Consider the following 20,139-nt stretch of genomic DNA (forward strand, 5'->3'; position numbering starts at 1 on the left):
GTATGCAACCATCGGTACGTCGGGTACCATCGGAAGCATTCACAGCACTTGTGGTTGCCTTTACCCTACCGCAAGCACTGCGAGCACTTCAGTGTAAAAACCAGCCAGGTGTACTATGACGCTGCCTATTAATTATGCACCTCTGAAACGGCATTGAAACACTCAGGCATGCCTGCGTTCGCACCTCCACTCCCCCGTTACTGCTGCCCTGCCCCTGTTACCACCCCCAAACGGCCTCTCCTGTCACTCATTCCACTGGGTTCTCTTTGCTGGGCGAGCGAGCGCTTCCCGATCACTCAGACTAGTTTGCGCACGCGCACTGCGATGCATGTGCATGCGTACATTAGCAAACATCGCCAGCAACGAGAGTACGCTTGCTAGCGACCGGGTCTGAATCAGGCCCATGTTTGTCAGGCAGCCAGTGAGAGCTGTGAGGGGAGGGAGAGGACATGGCCTCTCTTCAGCTGTAATTGTGCAGCTGGTACACTGATTTTATTTATACAGTATATTAAAAGTATTTTTATGCATACATTTAATAAAAACAAGGGCACATGGGTCGAGTAGTTCTATCTGCTTACATGCTTTTATATTTGTTTTTTTCTTCCATTGGATTGCACATATAGAGGAAAGTCCCAATACTGTAGGTTACAATAAAGAAGGGAGAGAGTAGATTTTGATATATAAATGATGGGTTTCAATGTGTATATTATTCATATACACTTTATTGTACAGTATGTGTCTGTGTATATTATTATTATTATTATTATTATTATTATTATTATTATTATTTTGCTTTTATGGAATTATATGTTCCATGCAATGGCAGTAATTGACTGGAAGGGCATGCCGGGGGAGGATGCTGACACATGTCAAAAATCAAGATGGACCCACACTACATAGTTGTTGCTGAATCTTTTTATCAGGTATAAATTATATTGTTTTAAATAAGATATACTGGACAAAATAAATACAGAAACTACCACTGGAATTCTCTCCCTATTAGACTCTTCGTCTCTCTACAAAATGCTGAATAAGCTCTCAAGTGCCACTTTTTTTTTGTCAAAGCTTTCCAGCTCTTATTCTAACCCACTACTCCATGCTCCTTGCTCACTGTCTCTCCCCTCTGTGCCAGCCCTGTCTGATTGCCCCTTCCCTTTAGATTGTAAGCTTTCATAAGTAGGGCCCTTGCCTCACTTACACCAACATCTCCTCCCCTCTGCCAACAACCACACCAAACCTTTGGGCTTTGTCACCCTACTTCTTATTTGGGTACTATAACTGCTGCCGCCACAATGTTTATAGACCTTGTCTATGTTCTGCTGTTCTTTGTACTGTACACTTTTCTCTTGTTTTGTTCTTATTGTATCTGTTTATGTACTTTGTAAGGCGGCGCAGAGCTCTTGTGGCACCATATAAAGTATAATAATAAAAATATGTAACATAGAGAGCAGGGCGGAACTGTGTGTCACTGTGACTAATAGCAAAAGTTTGGTTGTGGCATAGTGGTGCAACGGCTACAGACCCATATTTCTGCCCTTGATACAAAGCGAACAATAATAAGTTACTTACAATAGACAATTGTATCCAAGGGAACCATATATGGTAGAGTTTGAGTGAAATACCTTGGTAGAACATAAATAATTATTCCATACGACACTTGTTGACTTAGAAAAAATGGTCAGAAGATGTCTGGGGATCTCCACCTAGTAGTTAAGTAAAGTCTTTCAACCGTTGTTATATATTACAAATGAATTTTATTCATGGACAGTCCAGTGAGTCATCTTGAGCAAACAGAGATGTATTTGTAAAGATAATTGCTAATCTGTTGACATTTCAAGTTGGCTTATAGAAACCCTTAATTGAGGCATTCTATGGTTTCAACAGAAAAGAGCTGCGTGCGTCAACTGAAAACTCTGTGCCTTGTTGATGGCTTGCCTTGTTCCTGGCTTCCCACAAGCGGAATCTGTGTTCTAACAAATAAAACATTTTCCAGGAACTATTCTTTGTTGTGTCGGACTCTCCACCTCCTAACTTTGCTTACCACAATTTCCGCAAAAAAAAAAAAAAAAAAAAAAAAAGACAAAACATTTGCTCAGGAAAAGCTTCAAAGAATAAAAGTCAGATAAAAAATATTCCTAGCAGAAATGGAATAGGGAAAATTCATAGGCACTCGCTTTTCTTAAATGTAAAAGTTTTTGAACTCGGTGTTTAAACCACAGCGAAGAAAATGAAAGCTCCAGCCCATAGTTCCCTGTGTACACAAATCTTTACTTGTTGCAAAAATATAAGTGCCTGGGCCTGATTCAGAGTTGGACGCAGTTGAGCGATTATCGGTCGCCTGCACATGTGCCGAAGCTGCTTTGCGCACGCAAAGTGAATGAATTGCAATCAAGCTCACTCGCAATTGATTGACATGAAATGAGACCGTTTTGTGGTTGGTTACGGGGAGTTCTGGCCAAAACACGGGCATGTTGGGGCCGTTTCCTGGGCGTGTAGTAGCCAGCGGCTGTGACCACGCACACAGAGAACAAAGCTCCAGCGTCTCAGTTACGGGGCCCATTCTGAGTGACCAAAGACTCACTCGAGGAGTCAATGTTTTCAGGATCTGCGTCCAATGCTGTGTTTGTGTGTGCAGTTGTGGGCAGCTGCGAGGGCTCTGGTTTGAGTTTCAATACAAATTCCACCGGGTGATGCATTAGCATATTTTAGTAACTGAGCACAAGATTTGCAAATGCATTTGCATTAGTGTACAGCTCTGAATCAGCCCGCCTACTGTACAATATATATCGTGCAAACTTGGTAGTTTCAACCAATCTGTACACCCAATTTATCGTTTACGCTCGTCGTTCATCGCATCGTCCCATCTGATGTGCTGCATGTGGTGGACATTGTGCAGTCTGTATGCACGTCTGCACTTAGGGGCTGGTCCGGAGTTGTATGCAAACCTGATGGTTTGCATACAACTCTGATGTTTGGGATCTGTACTGCACATGTGCAGATCTCCTGCCAGATCGATAGCAGTGCCCATTTGGGGGCGGAGCGGGGGCAGAGTCAGGCAGCGTCCCAGAAAACAAGGATGTGTCGCCCCCAGTTTTCTGGGCATGCTAATGTCAGTGGCTGCATCCTTGTACGCAGCTTCACTGGCTTCAGCTGTTTGAAAACACCAGCCGTCCTGAGCCACCGATGGCAGAGTGATCCAATGCTGCAGTAGGTCCTCTGATACAGCAGTGAATCACAGAAGATGGCAGGAGGTGTCTGTTTACACAGGATGCCTCCAAAGACGCAGCAGGGATGCTAAAAGCGTACAAATCTGAATCAGGCCCATAGTGTACATGAGTAACTATTAGTTGGATGCAATCCCCAGGCGTGATATATCGTGCCAACGTTCTGAAGATTGTGTAACGTATACACTCAAAATCGTGTGGTCTGGGATCATCAGACTCTAAGGGAAATGGTATCGGCTGTCAATTGTTATATCTTAACGTGCACTAAATGTGACTAATTGCTGACTGAGAGGCTGCTGTGGCTCAGGTTAACTCTAAGACATATTGTGACTAGAGATTTGTGCCGACCCACGTGTTTTGGTTTTGGATCTGTATTTTTTTTTTTAAAAAGCTAAAATCACATCATTTGGGCCTGTTTTTGTTCCTACAGTATTTTTAACAGAAATAATATTTTAACATAATTTCCAGTAAATTTTGAACTCACAATATTGTTTTCATTCACTTTAGGCCAAAAGGTTGCACCGAGCTAGCTGGCAGACTAAGCTAAGCGACAGCAGTGGGCGGCACAAACATGTAGCAGTTCAACTTTCAACATGGCACATCTACAAAACAAGAGTGGCAATGCAGTGGCAGACAGAATGGCAGTGTAATAAACTATAAAAATGTTTGTTTTCTACACAAACAGACAGTCAGCAATGTCTAAAACAGCGCATAATGCAAAGAAAAGAGATGCAAGATGGAATTGTCCTTGGGCCCATCAACCCACCCTTATGTTGTATATAGTAAACAGGACATGCACAGATTAACAAACCAATCACTTCAGCGACAGGGACTGCCATTTGTGGCTGAAGTGATTGGTTTATTTGGGCCCCCACAAAACAAGCTACCAAGGGGCAGCTGACATTGCTGGCAATGATCTCTATGTACAAACTGGCTCTAAAAAGGCAAGATCTTGTCATCATTATCATCCCATCCTCACCCTCATCAGTGTTTACAGTACATCATCTTCATACATTATTAATTTGTACCCGCTGGAATCCCCCATTAAAGGTGTCTCTGGAATTTGATGTACAGTAATTGCCAGTAAAGGTCTTCCTAATGGATTTTTTATTTTCACATTTTGAGGAAGTAGCCTTCTACATCGATCACTGACAAGGTTCCCGGCTGTGCTGAAAACTATTTCTGAGTATACACTGGAGTGTGGGCAGCTCAATTAAAGCAGAATCAATTTGTGCAAGGGCCTCCAAATTGCCTTTTTTTTCCTGCCAGTAGTCAAACGGACTGTCTGACATGCCTATTTGGACACTATCCTTAATCCCCAACCATTCTTTGAGCACTGACAGCATTTCCTGCACATCCCTGTCATTTTTAAAAAAAATTCTGGACCACCAAATTGATATTGTGAGCAAAATAGAAATCACCCAGCTGTGATGCTCTCAAAATATTTGTTGCGTTTTCAAAAATCCCAAGGAGAGTCCAAGCAGGGTAAGCTATTTTGCGATGACTTCTCTGAGTTTTTCTAAGAGGTTGACACTGGTATGCCTCTTAGTGAAACCAGTGATACAGACAGTAGCCTGCCTCTGAATGAGCTGGCATTTGTTAAATGCTACTGCTGGTGCTGCTGAAGGCAATACACAGTCATATAATCTTTAGTTTGCCCTGTTCTGCTTATCGACATACCTGTGGTTAAGTGGACAGTAAGTCCAACGGCAATTTGGAGGCCACTAAATTAGAGATGAGCGAGTTCAGATTTCAGAGATCATAACCCAGCCGAACTTAGGAGATACGAGGAAGATCCGAGTCGGCTCGGGTTTTCCCGCCTGACTCGGATCTCAAAACGAGGCAAAATGTCATCATCCTGCTGTTGGATTCTCACGGGTTTTGGATTGTATAAATGTCCCGTAACCGTAATTTTTCATTCCGGCTGTGGAAAGTGAAAAGGGAGGGGGCTGTGAATGTGATCGCTGTGCTGTGCTGTTTCTGACGCTGTGCGTAGGGACTGGCTAATGTCACTCAGGGGCTGGCTGCTTAATGTTCATAGGGGGTGGGGCTGGTTGTTGTCCGTATAGAGGCTGGCTGGCTGTTGTCCTGTCCACTCCATAAGGGCTGGCTGTTGTCCATAGGGGCTGGCTGTTGTCCATAGGGGCTGGCTGTGCTGCTGTGTTGTCCAGGGGTGCTCTGTCCATCAGGGTTGCTCTTCACCCCAAGTGTGAAAAAAAAATGTGGTTTTTTTTGTGTGTGTGTGTGTGTGTGTTTGCGTGTTAGCCACACTTATCAGCAATGTAGGTGCCTCGTTCAGGGGTGCTTCTCCCCCAGTGTAAAAAAAAAATAGTATTTTATTTCTGTGTGTGTGTATTAGCCACACTTATCAGCAACGTAGGTGTGCAGGGGTGCTGCCTGTGTCATTTATTAAGGGGCTGCTGCCTCTTTCAGGGGTGCTCTTCACCCCCAGTGTGAAAAAAATAAAAACTTTTTTCTGTGTGTGTGCACATTTGCCAAACTTATCAGCAATGTAGGTGCGCAGGGGTGCTGCCTGTGTCATTTATCAAGGGGCTACTGCCTCTATCAGGGGTGCTCTTCACCCCCAGTGTGAAAAAAATAAAAAACAATGTTTTCTGTGTGTTTGTGCATGTTAGCCATATTTATTAGCAATGTAGGTGTGCAGAGGTGCTGCCTGTCATTTATCAAAGGGCTGCTACCTCTTTCAGGGGTGCTCTTCACCCCCAATGTGAAAAAAAAAACAACTATTTGTTCTGTGTGTGTGCGTTAGCCACACTTATCAGCAACGTAGGTGCACAGGGGTGTTGCCCGTGTCATTTATCAAGGGGATGATGCCTTGTTCAGGGGTGCTTTTAACCCCGAGTGTGAAAAAAATAAAAATATTTTTTCTGGGTGTGTGTGCACGTTAGCCACACTTTTCAGCAACAAAGGTATACAGGAGTGCTGCCTGTGTCATTTATCAAGGGGCTGCTGCCTTGTTCAGGGGTGCTCTACCCCCCCCCAGTGTAAAAAATATATATTTTTTTCTTTGTGTGGTTGTGTGCGTTAGCTGCAACTTACCTGCGCTATAATTGCTTGGTAACACTGCTATAAGACCGCAGTGAGTATGGAGGACAGTCACATGACAGGAGAGCAGGATCCACATATCAGTCTTGTAGCTGCCGGCAGCAGTCATGATGACGATGCAAAGTCGTCAACGTCATCTATGAAGGCTGATGTACCAGGGCTTAAGTCAGGTCATGTAAAAAAAATCTACTTTTAACCTGTTAAAGAAAAAAAAATCTAAAGCTAAATCAACTTTAGACGAGGTGGCAAGGAATGGAGAAGGCCTTTGCCTTTATTTTATGACTGGTGGTTCTAGTTGTGATGATTTAAGCCCTTCTGCTTGTAGAAGAGGTACAAAAAATTTAAATTGTCTCCGAAAAGTCACAGATCCCCGAGGAGAGTCCAAGTGTGTCCGCAGTTGCAATGTGTGAGCCTGACCTTTCCAATACTGCAACGCATATTGGTAGCTGCTCAATCACCTTAGCAATACCACTCAGTTGCATGAAAGGGAGGGGTTGGTCTATACAAGAAACAAAAAAGGTATCCCCCAGCACTCAGAATGATATCAGCAATAAGACTTGAAAAACTACATTGTGGTAGATAAATCAGAGATCTTAGTTGCATAAACAGTCAGGTGCATAAATATTGGGACATTTACAAAATTTTCATATTTTGGCCTCTATTCACCACCACAATGGCTTTGAAATGAAACAAACAAGATGTGCTTTAACTGCAGACTTTCAGATTTAATTTGAGGGTAATTACATCCAAATCAGGTGAACGGTGTAGGAATTACAACGGTTTCTATATGTGCCTCCCACTTTTTAAAAAATAACATATAATCTGGTGCATATATTTGCCCAATATAAGGCCACATAATAATGGCAAATATACAAATATATCTAAAAATTAGAGCCTTTCTAATACTGTACTTGAAGAGGAACCTCCTTTCACCATTTGTGTGCCCTCTGCAAATATGGGGATGAGCAGCACAAGTCAACATGCTAGCATAGAAATCGAGGATGCTTCTGTGGAATTGCACCAGGAGGATGAGGAGGATATTTATGTAGTTGGCAATTATGACAAGGATGATGAGGATGTTGATGATGAGGAGGATGTTGTGTAAAAAGTGTAAATCAGGCAACAGTTGTTGCCCATGGTGGGAAAAATCCCATTATTGGCATGCCTGGGCAAACGACCAAAAAATCCACTTCTCATGTGTGTAATCATTTCCACCCAAATCCAGACAACCTTTGCCAAGTCATTTGTTTCAGTAAGAGGCATACCGCTTAGAACCTCTTACAAAAAACTCAGGGAAATCATTGCAAAATGGCTTACCCCACCTGGACTCTCCTCGGGATTTGTGATTTCTGACAATGCCAACATTATTGTGCGAGCATTACATGTGGGAAAATTCTTACACATCCCATGTTTTTCTCACATAATTAATTTGATGGTACAACATTTTTTTTAAAATGACAGGGGCATGCAGGAGATGCTCTCAGTGGCCTGTAAGATTTCTGGACACTTTTGACATTCAGCAACTGCGTATCGAAGGTTTCAGAACCAGTGAACACTGTTGAATTTGCCCTGCTATCAGCTGAAGCAAGAGGTACTAACTAGGTGGAATTCTACCCTCTATATGGAGCAGCAAAAGGCCATCCAGGGCTATACTGCAGCCTATGACATAGGGAGAGGAGTGGGAATGCACCATAGTCAAGCGCAATGGAGAATAATTTCCATGTTGTGCAAGGTTCTCAAACCCTTTGAGACTTTTGCAAAAGCAGCTGGAGAAACTGAAGAAGGAGCTGAAATGGAGTGATTCCGCTTGGTATGTTGGACTGGTATATCAAGCCCTTAATTTGCTTTGCCAGGATCCAAGGGTCGTCAATCTCTTGAAATCAGATCACAATATTTCGTGACCATACTTGATCATAGGTTTAAGTCATAAATCTGAAAAAATGCAAAGAGCTGTTGGTGAAAAAATTGTCAGCTCAAGTGGCACGTGACATGGCATCATCTCCTCCTTCAGTTTCTGCAGTTGCCAGGATCAATCAGCAAAAACTAATATACTAGAATAATTTACCGACTGCTTTTCTTTATCACTTTCCTGAAGTTTTTGATGAATTTATGAAGCTATATGGCTCTTGTCGGGACCTTTATCATATATATTGGAACCAATCTGGATCCAGATGGGTAAATGTGTATGTACAATATATATATATATATATATATATATATATTATTTTTTTTTTAAGAAAAAGGGCTGTGAAGTGGGATAGCTATTCTCTTGTATATACATATTTGCAATCACTGTATGTCTCAGTTTTTTCATAAGACATATGGAAGTTTTCAGTTTTTTTGGAGGGGTATATATAGATAGGTGATATGGAAGGGTCCATTAGGGTGGGAGAAGTCCATGTTTTTAGTGTAATATATGTTCCTTACTCTATACAAATTTGGATGTAATTTAATTGATTCATTGTATAATACTTCATGTATATATTTTGATATATGTTTTTAGAAGCAAAGGAATAGGGGGAAAATAAACTGTATTAATGAGCAACTAAGAATTAAATAATAGGTATTGTTCCACCATTGGAAGAGACAAAATAGAACGTTCATTATGAAGATAAATGCTAACCTGTGTATATCCATGATCTGTGATACAGGAATTAGATGAAAGTGAGGCCTGGGTAAGGAGTTGAGCTGCGCATGCGCTAATTCCAAAAGGCAGATAAATGGAAGATCCCGCTGAGTACGGAGGTATGCTAACTGAGGAAGCCGCTGATTTCTGAGGCAGAGAAACGCGTATTTTTCATACAGTGACGCCAGCTGGTATTGTCCTGCACTCACCGAGCATAGTACTAAAGGGTATTGTATGTTTGTATCCCTTAGAAACGAGCAATGGGAACCAAAAGGTAGCAGTGGGTGAGTCTCCTGGAAGATTCCCTGGAACTGCGTGCTCAACATCTCGGTAAAGAGTTGCATTTTTTTCTTGTATATAACCACATGGCCATGATGGATACATGATACACACTGCAGTTTGCAGGCATTTATGGGCACAATTACAGCTAATTAGCTGTTTTATTAGAGACTGTATATGATTCTCAATATAAAGCTAAATATTGTAGTGCCAAATCACTACCAAGCTGTTATAAATAATTGGACAAATACTGATGTCCGTTTTTTTACTACAGAAGTGCAGCAATTGAACAAACACACATGCTGCTATAAATCAATCTATTACAAAGGACAAAAATTACTGACTTGTTGCAAAACTATCTTTACAGCTGGATACTAAATAGATTTGTGGTAAGCCTAAAAAAGGTCGAACAACTAGCAATTATCCAAGGGTGTTGCCACTAGAAGTCTACACAGTATCCTGAGCTTATTAAGAGGGTCAAACAATGTGGATTTTATAAACGTATCATTTATATGTGGTTTTTATTTGTTGGATTTATTGATAGCAATTGGATTATAAAATATTTCCGGCAGGCACGAAGGTAATTTTATTGGAAATAATGTTATATACTATATATATATATATATATATATATATATATATATAATTATTTTTTTTATTTTTTTTTTCTTATTTGTATTTATAGGATAAAAAATAATATGTATTCAGTATTACTGTTTCCAGCGCTCCTTTCTGCCCCCCCCTTTTTTTTCCTATCATATATGTATTATGTATTTATGAGATTATGAGTGGATCTCTCATTTAGAGAGCTGCAGATTCAGTAATTGTCTTCCTGATTGAATAGTGCTTTTAAATACGATTTGCGCTTGGTGCATTCTATATTTTTGTGTTTTGTGGGGGGTTAAAAACAAACCAATAATTTCAGCCACAAGTGGAAGTCCCTGTCGCTGAAGTGATTGGTTTATTAAACTGTGAATGTCCTGATTCATATAAACAACACAAGGGTGGGTGGGAGGGCCCAAGGACAATTCCATCTTGCTCCTTTTACCTTTCCATTATGTGCTGTTTGGGGCATTGCTGCCTGACATTTTTAATGTTATGGTTTATGAATGTCCTGAAATTGTAATGGCCACAGACAGCATCTCCTGCATGCCCCTTTCATTTTTTTTAAAGAAAATTCTAAACCAACTGCTGCTTGTGTCAACCCGGTGGCACAGGTCGCACAATAGTGACATTTAGCCAAGGGTTCTCTGCCCTCAAGGCTGCTGCACGACCCAAAGGACACATCCTGCCAAAAGTTTTCAGCCCTCAAGGCTGCTACATGACCCAAATGCCGCATCCTGCTTCATGGACCAAAGGCCACCTGTTGTCACTCCTCACCACCCCTCAAGGCTGTAACGGCCGCAACTTGCCAAGAGTTCCAGCCCTGAAAGCTATTGCAGGACTGGTTCCTAATCATAGCTCTGCATTCCAGTACTACTCAGCCCGGAGGCTGCATCAACAATTAACTATCAACTATCAATTTTTACTTCAGCCAGTGGCTGCACCAATTATCAATTCTTCAGCCAGTGGCTGCACCAATTATCAAGTATCAACTATTCTTACTTCAGCCAGTGGCTGCACCAACTATCAATTCTTCAGCCAGTGGCTGCACCAATTATCAAGTATCAACTCTTCTTACTTCAGCCAGTGGCTCCACCAATTATCAAGTATCAACTCTTCTTACTTCAGCCAGTGGCTCCACCAATTATCAAGTATCAACTCTTCTTACTTCAGCCAGTGGCTGTGCTAACTATCAATTCTTCAGCCAGTGGCTGCACCAATTATCAAGTATCAACTCTTCTTACTTCAGCCTGTGGCTCCACCAATTATCAAATATCATCTCTTCTTACTTCAGCCAGTGGCTGCACTAACTATCAATTCTTCAGTCAGTGGCTGCACCAATTATCAAGTATCAACTCTTATTACTTCAGCCAGTGGCTGCACCAATTATGTACTATCAATTCCTCCTTCAGTCAGTGACTATCAATTATCAACTATCAATTCTTCAATCCTCAAGAGGTACCCCAACCATCATCTTTACACAGTCCTCAACTCTATGTCTCACACAGTTTTGAGCCAGCTAGCTGGATGCAACCTTTTGGCCCTTAACTAGATGAAAAAAATCAATATTGTGAGCTGTGAGGTGGTCAAAATTGTCTGGAAATGAGGGGAAATAAATGTTATTGAGGTTAGTAATACTGTAGGAACAAAAACAGGCCCATTTTATGTGATTTTAGCTGTTAGTGGAAAGACTCACCAGCAGAGCCACATGTGCAGTGACTCAGGCCTCCTGCTGAGCTGCGGCAGGTCCTAGAGACCGCCGACTCTGCTGCTCTAGGGATATGAGCTCCTTATCCAACATAATTTGCCTTCTACATTTCGGAAAAGAAAAAAGTTGGGTCAACGCATTGCTACAGTATGAACAGACTGTTCAACAGACTTACAGTGTTACTGGAGAATGGTAATAATTGTTATTAGTGCTCTTTCTTCCTTGCCATGGCATAGATTGATTAGCAATTCTATGAAATTAATGTAATCAGCTATATTAGCTGCTTGTTCTCTTTCCACCTCTATCATTAGCATTAAAATGTTAGATGCTTGGTAAGAGATTTCATCTATTAAAAGGAACTGCTGCAAGAATATGTTATAGGAATTAAACTGTGCATAGAGACATTGCTATACACTCAGCAGCAAAGCGACCTCTCACAGGAGGGGACCGATGCCCCACACGGTGATAAGCTAAGGCAGCATCTCGTAACTGGGCTAATCAGCTAATGCGCATATTAATGGCAGACACGGGAGAGCAAATGTCAGAAATGAGGAATTACAAGGTGTTCAAAACCTAAAACTACTAACAGAATAAATGGTGACCTTTATCTTGGTGATATACACGGGTGTGTCTGCAATGTATGTGCTGCAGCATCGCCTGCTGTGATATTACAGGGAAGTTTTCTGCAAGAGTGCAAAACACGAAGAGTCTCTTGAGTGCACGCTGTAATATTTATGTCATTAAAATGTAACTTTTATTACATATGCATTACAAATAAAAGGCCTGATTCCGAGTTGGGAATAGAGTAAGAATGAGCAAGTAACTGTGCATATCAGTAAAACCATGCTGCAATGCAGGGGGCAGATGTAAATTGTGCAGAGAAATTTAGATTTGGGAGGGACGTATCCAAACTGACATCTGAATTGCAGTGTAAGAATACAGCTGTCCAGCACTTGTGGGCTACATGCAAAAGCAGTTAGTATTTACGCTGCATGCAAAAAGAAAAATATGTATTTGCAGGGCCGGCGCTACTACTAGGCAAACTTAGGCATTTGCCTAAGAGCGCCGGCCCCTGCAGGGCGGTAGTGTGGTCGGCACATACAGTAAGAGCCATCCGCACTACACTATTAGGAACAAACACACAGCCGCCAGCGCCAGCAGCTGTGTGTTTGTTTTAGCAGCCGTGAGAGTCAAACAGACTCTCATCGGCTGCTGCACCGACTGCCAGAGCCGGGCTTTCTGCTCCCGCAGTGGCTGATGGGAGAGACATCATGATGTCTCTCCCATCATGCAGAGCGGGCCAGACCGGGAGGACGCCGGACGGAGGAGCATGCCAGAGCAGGGATTAAGGTAGGTGGAGGGTTTTTTTTTTTATGTGTGCGTGTGTGACTGGCGGGGGGGACTACTGCTGGAGTACTACTAGGGGCACTGATGGGGGTACTACTAGGGGCACTGATGGGGGCAATAATAGGGTACTACTAGGGGCACTGTTGGGGGTACTACTAGGGGCACTGATGGAGGTACTACTAGGGGAACTGTTGGGGGTACTACTAGGGGCACTGCTGGGAAGACTACTAAGATCACTGCTGGGGGGATTACTAGGGGCACTGCTGGGGGTACTACTGGGGACACTGCATAGAGGGGGATTACTACTAGGGGTACTGTTGGGGGGGACTGCTACTGGGGGCATTGCTAGGGCAGACTGCTACTAGGGGCACTGCTGGGGGGACTACTACTGGGGGCACTACATGGGGGGATTACTGCTGGGGGCACTGTTGGGGGGGCTACTACTAGGGGCACTGCTACTGTAGGCACTGCACTGGTGGGACCACTACTGGGTCATGTATAGGGAGGGCTGCTACTGGGGGGGAATTACTACTGGGGCACTACTGGGGGGGAGACTACTACTGGGAGCACTGCATCGGGGGGACCACTACTGGGGGCACTGCATAGGGAGGGTTACTACTGGGGTCACTATATAAGGGGCACTGCATAGGTGGGGGACTACTACTGGGGGCACTGTATAAGGGACACTACTGAGGGCACTATATTGGGGGCACTGCATGGGGGGACCACTACTGGGGGCACTGCATAGGGGGGACCACTACTGGGGGCACTGCATAGGGGGGCCACTACTGGGGGCACTGTATAAGGGCTTGTGTAGCTATCAAAGGTGGGGGCGTAAGGCTGAAGAAATGCCTAGGGTGCCAAAAAACCTTGCACTGGCCATGTGTATTGGTTTCCTACTTGTAATTTCTTTTTGACTTTTGATCAAATTAAGTTATTTATACAAATCATGGACAAAATTGTTGTTTATACAATTTTGGTGAAAATATTCCGCATGATACATATAGTACTGTATGCTGGATTGTTAGTGCTTTAAATAGCAGGCACTGAAGAATTAAAACAGTTTGTATATATTTATTACAATTTGCAATAATTATGTTCTTTTGGTTTAATGCAAATCTAACAAAAGTTATATTTTAATGATATAACCCATTACAAAGAGTGCCCCCAACAGAGGTTTTCTTGTTGCTCACTTTGCTGTTTAGCCAGAATGCTATAAACCCACGGGAGCACCACCAACACGTTGGCAAAGGTGGCACATCACACCACTCCCCCACTATCAGCGCTGTCCTTCTCTCTCTCTCCACCCCCGCCAGCAGCAAACTAGACAGAGCAGCCGCCGGGCAAATAGAAGGTAGCGCTATCAGCGCTGACCTATTTCCCCACCGCCCTGTTAGCGGCTCCCCAGCGGCTGCAAATAGTAGATGGAGCAGCCGCTGTGCAAAGAGCAAACCCCTCATCTCCCTCCCCCATTTTTGCAAGCCCCACACCCCATAAATGAACAGCAAAGCCTTGGCCTATATATATATATATATATATATATATAGTATATATATATATATATATATTGTGGCAGTATCACCAGAGGTGGCGTTGGTGAGCAGCAGATTCTGTGTGGGATTGGAGAGATCCTCCCACACAAGGTTGAAATACTGAGTGGTGATACACCTGCCTGGTGGAGAGAGCTCAGGTGTGAGCTAATGAAAAGGCCGAGCAGTCAGGCTGGTGGAGACAGCCCAGTTGGGACTGTAGCAGCCAGAGAGCCCAGTGAAGCTGAGCGAGCCATTGGGGGCCAGGAGGCCAGTGTCTGGACCTTGAGGGAGGCAAGGGGGGCCACAAAACTCTGACCGTGGGACATTGAAGCAGTAAAGCTGCAGGCTGAGAAAACCAGGGCCTATATCTGTGTGATACAGGGAAGTCCACCAGGATTGTGTTTGTGTAGCTGTGGCAGCCAAGCCAAGCCAGGCTGGAGCTGGTGATAGGCCTGCAAGAACCAGGCAGGGACTTTGTTGGCAGACTAGCTGTGTCACACTAGAGAAGGCTCAAGAAGTGAGCTAGATGCCCTAAACAGGGGCTAGGTTGTTTTGTTATTTTCTGTTTGTTATTTTCTGTATCCTGAATTCACAAGCTGGAAGTAAAAGCATCATTTGTTTACTTGAAAGCCATGTATGGACCCTCAATAAGCACCTAAACACTGCTGAGCTAAATACCCCAAGTCATCACAATATATTATATATATACACACTATATATATATATATATATATATATATATATATATATATATGTGTGTATGTGTATATATATGTATATATATATATATATACTGTATATATATATATATATATATATATATATATGTGTGTATGTATTTATATATATATATATATATATGCATATATATATGATATATATGTGTGGGTATATATATATATATATATATACACACGTGTAATATATACACATGGATATATACATATACTGTGTATATACAGTATGTGTGTATATATATATATATATATATATGTATATGTGAGCATATATACTGTATTTATTAGGGGTGTGCACCGGCCACTTTTCGTGTTTTGTGTTTTGGTTCTGGATCTGGATCTTTCTTCGTGTTTTGGATCTGGATTGGTTTTGCCAAAACCACCCTTCCGTGTTTTGGGTTCTGGGTTTTGTGTTTTGGATCTGTATTTTTTTTTAAAGAAGCATAAAAACAGCTTAAATCACAGAATTTGTGGGTTTTTCTGCTCCTATGCAATTACTAACCTCAATAACCTTCATTTCCACTCATTTCCAGTCTATTCTGAACACCTCACACCTCACAATATTGTTTTTATGGCCAAAAGATTGCACCAAGGTAGCTGGATGACTATGCTAAGCGACACGAGTGGGCGGCACAAACACGTGGCCCATCTAGGAGTGACACTGCAGTGGCAGACAGGATGGCAGTTTGAAAAACTAGGCCCCAAACAGTACATACTGCAAAGAAAAAAAATAGGTGCAAGATGGAATTGTCCTTGGGCCCTCCCACCCACCCTTATGTTGTATAAATAGGACATGCACACTTTAACAAACCAATCATTTCAGCGCCAGGGTCTGCCACATGACTGTGGCTGAAATGATTGGTTCGTTTGGGCCCCCACAAAACAAGCTGGCAATTAATGTGTCCCTGCACAAACTGGCTCTACGGAGGCAAGATGTCGCCCTCATCCTCCTCATCCACCGATTCCTTGGATAAAACAGGAAAAAGGGATTTAGGTGTCCCTGGACTGCTTACGGTCTTAGCCAAAGTTTCTGAACTTGAGAGTAACTTTTTATGAATGCGCTGTAGGTGCCGTATAAGGGAGGATGTTCCTAGGTGGTTAATGTCCCTACCCCTACTTATTTCACCTTTACATATGGTACATATGGCAAGACAGTTGTTGTCCGGATTTGGATAGAAATATTGCCAGACCAAAGAGGTGGAATGTTTGGTCTTCTGCCCAGGCATGACCGTGATGGGCTTTTTCATCCCACGGACAACAACTGTCTCCCCCGGAGCCTGATTTAAACAAACCACATCACCATCAGAATCCTCCTAGCCAACTTCCTCCTCAGTGCCAGCTACACCAGTATCCTCATCCTGTTGTACTTCAACAGTGACATCTTCAATTTGCATATCAGCAAGTGGACTGTGGGTGCTCCTTTCAGCACTTGCAGAGGGCGTGCAAACGGTGGAAAGAGCCACCTCTTCCCATCCAGTGCTGGGAAGGTTAGGCATCGCAACCGTCACCACACTTGGACTCTTCTTAGAACGCACAGTTCTTTGCTGTGCTTTTGCCAGCTTAACTCATTTGATTTTTTTAGCGGGAGGAGGGCTTCCATCGTCATGTGAAGCTGAACCACTAGTCATGAACATAGGGAAAGACCTTAGCCGTTCCTTGCCACTCCGTGTCGTAAACGGCATATTGGCAAGTTTACGTTTCTCTTCAGATGATTTAAATGTTTTTTTCAAGGTCATTTTCCTGAACTTTGTCATTTGGGATTGTATGTGGCCTCTACTATGATATTGGGCATCGGCCTTGGCAGACGACGTTGATGGCATGTTATCGTCTATGTCATGACTAGTGGCAGCAGATTCAGCACTAGGAGGAAGTGGTTCTTGATCTTTCCCTATTTTATTTTTATCGGAGAAAGTTTGGTCCTCCATTTATGTTATATTGATATATACGTGCGGCTAAGGCGCACACAAACACAGAAAATAATTTTTTATTTTTGTTGGAGCATAGTGCACTTTGTGGGTTACACCACCCTTTAAGAAATGAGCCAGCCGGCCCTTTACTTATGGGACACAGGCGCACGCTTGGCGCTGCTCCTTTGTTGATGCACGTGCAGCTACAGCCCACACAATTCAGAAACACAGAAAATATTTTTTTATTTTGTTTGGAGTGCCCTTTGGGGGTCACAGCACCCTTTAACGGACAAGCCAGCCGGCCCTTTACTTATGACATAGGCGCACGCTTGGCGCTGCTCCTTTGTTGATGCACGTGCAGCTACAGCCCACACAATTCACAAACACAGAAAATATTTTTTTATTTTGTTTGGAGTGCCCTTTGGGGGACACAGCACCCTTTAGCAGTCAATCCAGCCGGCCCTTTATTTATGGGACACAGGCGCACGCTTGGCACTACTTTGTTGATGCACGTGCTGCTACTGCGCACACAATTCACAAACACAAAAAAATATTTTTTTTTATTTTGTTTGGAGTGCCCTTTGGGGGTTACAGCACCCTTTAACGGTCAAGCCAGCCGGCCCTTTACTTATGACACAGCCGCATGCTTGGCACTACTTTGTTGATGCACGTGCGGCTACTGCGCACACAATTCACAAACACAGAAAATATTTTTTTATTTTGTTTGGAGTGTACTTTGGGGGTCACAGCACCCTTTAACGGTCAAGCCAGCCGGCCCTTTACTTATGACACAGCCGCATGCTTGGCACTACTTTATGGATGCACGTGCGGCTACTGCGCACACAATTCACAAGCACAGAAAATATTTTTTTATTTTGTTTGGGGGTTACAGCACCCTTTAACGGACAAGCCAGCCGGCCCTTTACTTATGACACAGGCGCACGCTTGGCACTACTTTGTTGATGCACGTGCGGCTACTGCGCACACAATTCACAAACACAGAAAATATTTTTTTATTTTGTTTGGAGTGTACTTTGGGGGTTACTGCACCCTTTAACGGTCAAGCCAGCCGGCCCTTTACTTATGACACAGGCGCACGCTTGGCACTACTTTGTTGATGCACGTGCGGCTACTGCGCACACAATTCACAAACACAGAAAATATTTAATTTTTTTTGCACTTGGGGGGAGCACCCCTGATGGACTGGGACTCTGCACAGGACTTTTGAGTGGACACAGCCCCTATGGACAACTGACTGCACAACACAGTCCAGCCAGCCCCTATGGACTTTGGAGGAGTGGACACAGCCCCTATGGACAACAACAGCACAGCACAACACAGCCAGCCCCTATGGACTTTGGATGAGTGGACACAGCCCCTATGGACAACAGCAGCACAGCACAACACAGCCAGCCCCTATGGACTTTGGAGGAGTGGACACAGCCCCTATGGACAACAGCAGCACAACACAGCCAGCCCCTATGGACTTTGGAGGAGTGGACACAGCCCCTATGGACAACAGCAGCACAGCACAACATAGCCAGCCCCTATGGACATTGGAGGAGTGGACACAGCCCTTATGGACAACAGCAGCACAGCGCAGCACAGCACAGCACAACACTACACTGCACTACACTACACTACACAGCCCAGCCAGCCCTAACTCCCACCCTCCCTCTTCACTGTCCACAGCCGAGTGAGAAAATGTCGCCGACGCGGGTACCTTATATAGGATCCAAAACCCGCGAGACCCGGAAGGCGGGATGATGATGTTTTGCCTCGATTTCAGATCCGAGTCAGGTGGGAAAAGTCAAGCCAGACTCGGATCGGCCTCGGATCGGGGGGGTTCGGATTTCAGAAATCCGAACCCGCTCACCCCTAGTACTTATATAAATATATATATATATATATATATAGAGAGAGAGAGAGAGAGAGAGAGAGGGCCTCATTCAGAGGCGGTCGGAGGATGCAAGCAGTCGCTCAGAAACTGGGCGGCCGCTTGCATCCTGACCGCCCGCCTCTGTTTTGGTCGTTAGGCTGTGGGTTTACACCCACAGCTCTAACGACCGCTAGGGTGATGGTCAAAGACCATCGCGACCATCGGGGCTTATGACGAGACCCTAGGGTAGGGTCTCACTTGTCGTAAGCCCCGGAGAGCTTCTGGCTCTCTCAGAGCTGGAGGCTCTCCACTGACATCACTAGTGGGAGCCTCCGTTTGGGCTGCCACCCCCCCGGCCCGCCTTCCAAACGGGGCGAGCTGTCAATCAACATCGACAGCTTGCCCCCTTTGGAAAGAGACCCGATGCGACCTGTGCTGTCGGTCGTAGCGGGTCTCACGCATGCGCACGAAGGAGCCAGCTCCCTCGTGCACATGCGCACTTGACAAACATCGAGGCGGCCGTGCGGTCGTAGACAAATTGCCTTCCCTATAGGGAAGGCAATTTGTTGTGCTGCCTCTTGACTTTAAGAGTAGGTCTGTGAGGGTTTGATGAAGAATTTGCTTCTTCTTGAACTCTTTCCTATTATGGTAGCCCTCAAATTGTGGATTGCTTGATTGGAGAAAAGGAGTGTTGTTATCTGGTGTGACAACTTTGGTGTATTTCATGCAGTTGACATACAGTGTGCAATACCATTGTCGGCCATTTTGTTGATACCTTAATATCTATGCCCACCATGTACGGGGCATTGTTAATAGGATTCCTAATGCATTTCTTGGTTTGTTTGGTGTAGGTTTCAGGAGCTGGCCCCAAATGTGAAAATGATTGGCGAGTTGTGGCCCTCTTACGCCTGTCAGGTCATCAAACCGGCATGAATGGCTTAGCCCATCATTCGCTCCCACAACTTATCATGCCTTCCGAGTGGCCTGGACAGAATGGCAACAGTTTTGATTCATGTTTTGGCAAGTCCAGGCCATTTGTTGGTAAAGTGCTGGCATCTCGTACTTTCTGCGTTAGTGGGGTAAGGTGGATGCTATCAAAAGTTATCTGTGTGTGCTTTTTAATATTGGGCTAGGACTGCCCTATCTCCTCCTGATTCCCGGCACCCCATTGATTTGCACTTGATCGCCAGTCTCCACAAAGTTGAGTCATCAGTTTGTGCATCCCGTATGA

Source organism: Taudactylus pleione, unplaced genomic scaffold (assembly GCF_031769625.1).
Source record: "Taudactylus pleione unplaced genomic scaffold, aTauple2 ptg000533l, whole genome shotgun sequence".
NCBI lineage: Eukaryota > Metazoa > Chordata > Amphibia > Anura > Myobatrachidae > Taudactylus > Taudactylus pleione.